Source organism: Schistocerca serialis, chromosome 4 (assembly GCF_023864345.2).
Source record: "Schistocerca serialis cubense isolate TAMUIC-IGC-003099 chromosome 4, iqSchSeri2.2, whole genome shotgun sequence".
Lineage (NCBI taxonomy): Eukaryota > Metazoa > Arthropoda > Insecta > Orthoptera > Acrididae > Schistocerca > Schistocerca serialis.
This window is the reverse complement of record NC_064641.1, coordinates 415,499,727-415,507,226: the sequence shown is the minus strand read 5'-3', so window position 1 is coordinate 415,507,226 and position 7,500 is coordinate 415,499,727. Positions and strand designations below refer to the sequence as shown.

Below are 7,500 nucleotides of genomic sequence, written 5' to 3'. Positions count from 1 at the left end.
GGGGCGGCAACATAGTGGAGCCGCAGTGTCACTAATGTACAGAGATAGAACAGTTTCGACTGGAACCAGAGTAACCGTATACACGGCACTGATGAGTAATAGATGCAGAGCCATCAGAATACAATGTATACAACCGTCCCTATACATGCTGAAAGACTCTGCACACAATGAGAACCACACGTCAGCCAGACACTCTTATCACACACTACTCTCTTATCACACACTACTCTCTTATCACACACTACTCTCTGCCTGTAACAGGCACACACACAATATCTAACCACCAGCATGGAAGAACATCCAGTGCATCCTCTCCGCCACATGACACAATCCACACTATCATTACCAGACCGGGAGGTCCACCCAGAAAACACAATATCCCACCCTTCCGACATCCGCACATTGCTCAGCTAAGCCACGAACACCCACACATGTCCTACACAGGGGTGCACCCAACATCACAATACTGCCTCCTGTCACAGCACACATTCAATGGCAGGAATGAAAGACACAGATCTGCCACAACCATGGAATTGGAGCGCCGCCTGTCATGAGCCAAAAGTGCATCCTGACGTGACAAATCAGATAATACCGCAGGCATCCAATTACGATAATCACTATCAACGAACCTGCCGCCGCCCCCCCCCCCAATACACCTTTCCCTACAACAATGTGTATCTGAACCTACGCCATATTGTACCTTAACCTAACCTATATCGTACCTTAACCTAACCTAAATTGTACCTTAACCTAACCTATATCGTACCTTAACCTAACCTATATCGTACCTTAACCTAACCTATATTGTACCTTAACCTAACCTATATTGTACCTTAACCTAACCTACGTTGTGCCTTAACCTAACCTACGTTGTGCTTAACCTAACCTACGTTGTGCCTTAACCTAACCTACGTTGTGCCTTAACCTAACCTACGTTGTGCCTTAACCTAACCTACGTTGTGCCTTAACCTAACCTACGTTGTGCCTTAACCTAACCTACGTTGTGCCTTAACCTAACCTACGTTGTGCCTTAACCTAACCTACGTTGTGCCTTAACCTAACCTACGTTGTGCCTTAACCTAACCTACGTTGTGCCTTAACCTAACCTACGTTGTGCCTTAACCTAACCTACGTTGTGCCTTAACCTAACCTACGTTGTGCCTTAACCTAACCTACGTTGTGCCTTAACCTAACCTACGTTGTGCCTTAACCTAACCTACGTTGTGCCTTAACCTAACCTACGTTGTGCCTTAACCTAACCTACGTTGTGCCTTAACCTAACCTACGTTGTGCCTTAACCTAACCTACGTTGTGCCTTAACCTAACCTACGTTGTGCCTTAACCTAACCTACGTTGTGCCTTAACCTAACCTACGTTGTGCCTTAACCTAACCTACGTTGTGCCTTAACCTAACCTAATTTGTGCCTTAACCTAACCTAATTTGTGCCTTAACCTAACCTAATTTGTGCCTTAACCTAACCTAATTTGTGCCTTAACCTAACCTAATTTGTGCCTTAACCTAACCTAATTTGTGCCTTAACCTAACCTAATTTGTGCCTTAACCTAACCTAATTTGTGCCTTAACCTAACCTACGTTGTGCCTTAACCTAACCTACGTTGTGCCTTAACCTAACCTACGTTGTGCCTTAACCTAACCTACGTTGTGCCTTAACCTAACCTACGTTGTGCCTTAACCTAACCTACGTTGTGCCTTAACCTAACCTACGTTGTGCCTTAACCTAACCTACGTTGTGCCTTAACCTAACCTACGTTGTGCCTTAACCTAACCTACGTTGTGCCTTAACCTAACCTACGTTGTGCCTTAACCTAACCTACGTTGTGCCTTAACCTAACCTACGTTGTGCCTTAACCTAACCTACGTTGTGCCTTAACCTAACCTACGTTGTGCCTTAACCTAACCTACGTTGTGCCTTAACCTAACCAACGTTGAGCCTTAACCTAACCTAATTTGTGCCTTAACCTAACCTAATTTGTGCCTTAACCTAACCTAATTTGTGCCTTAACCTAACCTAATTTGTGCCTTAACCTAACCTAATTTGTGCCTTAACCTAACCTAATTTGTGCCTTAACCTAACCTAATTTGTGCCTTAACCTAACCTAATTTGTGCCTTAACCTAACCTACGTTGTGCCTTAACCTAACCTACGTTGTGCCTTAACCTAACCTACGTTGTGCCTTAACCTAACCTACGTTGTGCCTTAACCTAACCTACGTTGTGCCTTAACCTAACCTACGTTGTGCCTTAACCTAACCTACGTTGTGCCTTAACCTAACCTACGTTGTGCCTTAACCTAACCTACGTTGTGCCTTAACCTAACCTACGTTGTGCCTTAACCTAACCTAATTTGTGCCTTAACCTAACCTAATTTGTGCCTTAACCTAACCTAATTTGTGCCTTAACCTAACCTAATTTGTGCCTTAACCTAACCTACGTTGTGCCTTAACCTAACCTACGTTGTGCCTTAACCTAACCTACGTTGTGCCTTAACCTAACCTACGTTGTGCCTTAACCTAACCTACGTTGTGCCTTAACCTAACCTACGTTGTGCCTTAACCTAACCTAGTTTGTGCCTTAACCTAACCTAATTTGTGCCTTAACGTAACCCATGTTGTGCCGTAACGTAACCCATGTTGTGCCGTAACGTAACCCATGTTGTGCCGTAACGTAACCCATGTTGTGCCGTAACGTAACCCATGTTGTGCCGTAACGTAACCCATGTTGTGCCGTAACGTAACCCATGTTGTGCCGTAACGTAACCCATGTTGTGCCGTAACGTAACCCATGTTGTGCCGTAACGTAACCCATGTTGTGCCGTAACGTAACCCATGTTGTGCCGTAACGTAACCTATAATATGCCTTAACCTAACCTATAATATGCCTTAACCTAACCTATAATATGCCTTAACCTAACCTATAATATGCCTTAACCTAACCTATAATATGCCTTAACCTAACCTATAATATGCCTTAACCTAACCTATAATATGCCTTAACCTAACCTATAATATGCCTTAACCTAACCTATAATATGCCTTAACCTAACCTATAATATGCCTTAACCTAACCTATAATATGCCTTAACCTAACCTATAATATGCCTTAACCTAACCTAAAGTGCGCCGTAACCAAAACTATATTGCGCCTTAACCTGACGCACGTTGTCGCTGAACCTGCTCTGTAATTGTTATGCAACTCGTTAAATTAGTGTAGTGTTGCCTAACCGCAACCCTCGCAATATAGTTCGCTACTCGCACTGCCCGGTCCCCTGTGTATCGCGTCATGTTAAACACCTTGCAGGTGTTGCTGACTTTCCACATGCTCCTGCTATACACTGTAATGTGGATAGCAGCAGGACGTACATGCCCCCCCCCCCTTCCCCCCTGCCTTCGCAAGCTGGTCGGTGAGAAGTTTGCATGTTCAACGCCCTTCGCATGCCGACGTACTCAGCCTACGTTGTGGTACGGCCTGTCACCTGTCCGCCGATGTACGCAAAACCCACAAACTGTACTGCACATTGGTCCGTATGTACTGAATGATACATCGTGGCACATGTGGCCGTATGACGACTGCGCCTAGCAACGGCGGACCATACAGTCCAAATATTGTGCACGCAGCTACGTGTCGTCTCCCTATAAGAGCTGGATTGCAGTGTGGTACGCCATACAGACGTGTGGGAGGAACGGACGCCCTGGATGGCGATCAGCATGAGCAGTCTGTTGATGTAGTGGAGCGTGTATTCGGACGTAGTCGTCTCTTCTCACACACCGTGATAGCATGTTGCGCCGTGTTCCACATCTGCGACATGCTGCAGAGGCCGGCTGACAGTCGTTCGCGCAATGGACACCGCATACGTACGGGGTCGACCTTCCACGTGTTCTCTAGGCGTGCACATGTTGTTGCGTCTATGTGGGCAGACGTAGTGTGTTGTGACACCTGACACAGGCATGCAATACTCGTTGCAAATGGCGATGGACGTGTACGTTTGCTGGTGACGTTACGCAAATGAACAACTGGTAACCCGTTGTGGTGCGGTTGTTCTCGCTAGAGGTGAATCAGTGTTGGCGACGATCGGTCGAGCTATTAACCGGTTGTTTCAGGGATACCCACCATGCCCACGAACGTGAAAGGGGATCTGGGTGTGAGGCGATACGCGGCGGTGGCTGGGTGGGACCGTCCCCGGCCGGTGAGGGGGGGCCGCCCGGCGTGCTGGCAGCGCGGTGCGTGGGCGCACGCGCTACAGCCGGCTGGTGGGGGCGGCCAGTGGCAGGCGCGCCGGCCGACGAACGCGGCAGGCGGCGCAGCTGCGCGCCGGCGCCCCCTGCTCGCGGCGCCTTGCGGCCAAAGTAGGTCCTCGCGGGCCCGGTGCGAAGCGCGGTGGCCATCTGCAGTGTGCTGGTCCGATTGAGGACTTTGTGCGCTGAGGATGCGCCGCCGCCCGGCGCTCGGCGCCGCGACGCCGTCTGCTGCTCGGTCGCCCCAGCGGTTCTCGCAGGTGGTTTGTATCGCAGCTGTGCGGACGTGTTGGCGCGTGCGCTGTGCTGGGAGAGTTCGCTTCGGCACCCAAGTGGGGCTTTTGTCCTTCTGTGGCGCCGGCGTTGGAGCTGCCGGTCACCGTAGGTGGCGCGTGTTGTCTCCCGCCGGCAATGCCACGACAGCACGCTCCCGGGCCTCTGTCGGCAGCGGCAAGCTCAGTTGGGAGCACGGGTGGTCGCACCTAAAGCGTCTACTCGCCTAACTCCGGGCGATTGCGCCTCTCTCGAACCCGACCAAGTACTTAGGACGGCGCTGCGCGCCGCCGGGACCTGAGAGGGTTTCGAGGTGTGTTGTGCAGGGGAGCTCAGCCTCCTCCTGTTTGCAGAATAATTGAGCGGACGCTTGCGTGTTCGCGCGGGTCCCCGGGACACACTCCCGGGCGGCCGGCTGCTCAGCTCTAGTTGACGCAGCTCCCTGGTTGATCCTGCCAGTAGTCATATGCTTGTCTCAAAGATTAAGCCATGCATGTCTCAGTACAAGCCGCATTAAGGTGAAACCGCGAATGGCTCATTAAATCAGTTATGGTTCCTTAGATCGTACCCACGTTACTTGGATAACTGTGGTAATTCTAGAGCTAATACATGCAAACAGAGTCCCGACCAGAGATGGAAGGGACGCTTTTATTAGATCAAAACCAATCGGTCGGCTCGTCCGGTCCGTTTGCCTTGGTGACTCTGAATAACTTTGGGCTGATCGCACGGTCCTCGTACCGGCGACGCATCTTTCAAATGTCTGCCTTATCAACTGTCGATGGTAGGTTCTGCGCCTACCATGGTTGTAACGGGTAACGGGGAATCAGGGTTCGATTCCGGAGAGGGAGCCTGAGAAACGGCTACCACATCCAAGGAAGGCAGCAGGCGCGCAAATTACCCACTCCCGGCACGGGGAGGTAGTGACGAAAAATAACGATACGGGACTCATCCGAGGCCCCGTAATCGGAATGAGTACACTTTAAATCCTTTAACGAGTATCTATTGGAGGGCAAGTCTGGTGCCAGCAGCCGCGGTAATTCCAGCTCCAATAGCGTATATTAAAGTTGTTGCGGTTAAAAAGCTCGTAGTTGGATTTGTGTCCCACGCTGTTGGTTCACCGCCCGTCGGTGTTTAACTGGCATGTATCGTGGGACGTCCTGCCGGTGGGGCGAGCCGAAGGCGTGCGACCGCCTCGTGCGTGCTCGTGCGTCCCGAGGCGGACCCCGTTGAAATCCTACCAGGGTGCTCTTTATTGAGTGTCTCGGTGGGCCGGCACGTTTACTTTGAACAAATTAGAGTGCTTAAAGCAGGCAAGCCCGCCTGAATACTGTGTGCATGGAATAATGGAATAGGACCTCGGTTCTATTTTGTTGGTTTTCGGAACCCGAGGTAATGATTAATAGGGACAGGCGGGGGCATTCGTATTGCGACGTTAGAGGTGAAATTCTTGGATCGTCGCAAGACGAACAGAAGCGAAAGCATTTGCCAAGTATGTTTTCATTAATCAAGAACGAAAGTTAGAGGTTCGAAGGCGATCAGATACCGCCCTAGTTCTAACCATAAACGATGCCAGCCAGCGATCCGCCGCAGTTCCTCCGATGACTCGGCGGGCAGCCTCCGGGAAACCAAAGCTTTTGGGTTCCGGGGGAAGTATGGTTGCAAAGCTGAAACTTAAAGGAATTGACGGAAGGGCACCACCAGGAGTGGAGCCTGCGGCTTAATTTGACTCAACACGGGAAACCTCACCAGGCCCGGACACCGGAAGGATTGACAGATTGATAGCTCTTTCTTGATTCGGTGGGTGGTGGTGCATGGCCGTTCTTAGTTGGTGGAGCGATTTGTCTGGTTAATTCCGATAACGAACGAGACTCTAGCCTGCTAACTAGTCGCGTGACATCCTTCGTGCTGTCAGCGATTACTTTTCTTCTTAGAGGGACAGGCGGCTTCTAGCCGCACGAGATTGAGCAATAACAGGTCTGTGATGCCCTTAGATGTTCTGGGCCGCACGCGCGCTACACTGAAGGGATCAGCGTGTCTTCCTAGGCCGAAAGGTCGGGGTAACCCGCTGAACCTCCTTCGTGCTAGGGATTGGGGCTTGCAATTGTTCCCCATGAACGAGGAATTCCCAGTAAGCGCGAGTCATAAGCTCGCGTTGATTACGTCCCTGCCCTTTGTACACACCGCCCGTCGCTACTACCGATTGAATGATTTAGTGAGGTCTTCGGACTGGTACGCGGCATTGACTCTGTCGTTGCCGATGCTACCGGAAAGATGACCAAACTTGATCATTTAGAGGAAGTAAAAGTCGTAACAAGGTTTCCGTAGGTGAACCTGCGGAAGGATCATTACCGACTAGACTGCATGTCTTTCGATGTGCGTGTCGTGTCGCGCAACACGCTACCTGTACGGCTCGCAGTAGCCGTGCGCCGCGTGCGGAACCACGCGTTCGTCTCAAAACTAACGGCAATGTTGTGTGGTACGAGCGCTGAAGCGCTGGAGCGGCTGGCCTGCGGCACCTGGCGCCTGGCGCCGGTTTTGAATGACTTTCGCCCGAGTGCCTGTCCGCTCCGGTGTGGAGCCGTACGACGCCCATCGGCCGTGAGGCCGTTGGACACTGAACGCTGGAACAGGGGCCGCCACACGCCTCAGTCCCGCCTATGCAACTGTCTTGAAAGAGATAGTGGAAACTATGAAAAGATCACCCAGGACGGTGGATCACTCGGCTCGTGGGTCGATGAAGAACGCAGCAAATTGCGCGTCGACATGTGAACTGCAGGACACATGAACATCGACGTTTCGAACGCACATTGCGGTCCATGGATTCCGTTCCCGGGCCACGTCTGGCTGAGGGTCGGCTACGTATACTGAAGCGCGCGGCGTTTGCCCCGCTTCGCAGACCTGGGAGTGTCGTGGCCGCCTGTGGGGCCGGCCGCGTCTCCTTAAACGTGCGATGCGCGCCCGTCGCCTGGCGGTT

General features: G+C 51.3%; 2 non-coding genes across 2 annotated transcripts; both read left to right on the top strand.

Annotated features, from left to right (window-relative positions):
* Window positions 1-4,965: 4,965 nt before the first annotated feature.
* Window positions 4,966-6,874, top strand: LOC126476862 (small subunit ribosomal RNA). The gene has a single exon (XR_007587297.1). It is a non-coding gene; the product is annotated as a small subunit ribosomal RNA (ribosomal RNA).
* A 351-nt stretch (window positions 6,875-7,225) lies between these two features.
* Window positions 7,226-7,380, top strand: LOC126476391 (5.8S ribosomal RNA). The gene has a single exon (XR_007586933.1). It is a non-coding gene; the product is annotated as a 5.8S ribosomal RNA (ribosomal RNA).
* The last annotated feature ends 120 nt before the right edge of the window (window positions 7,381-7,500 follow it).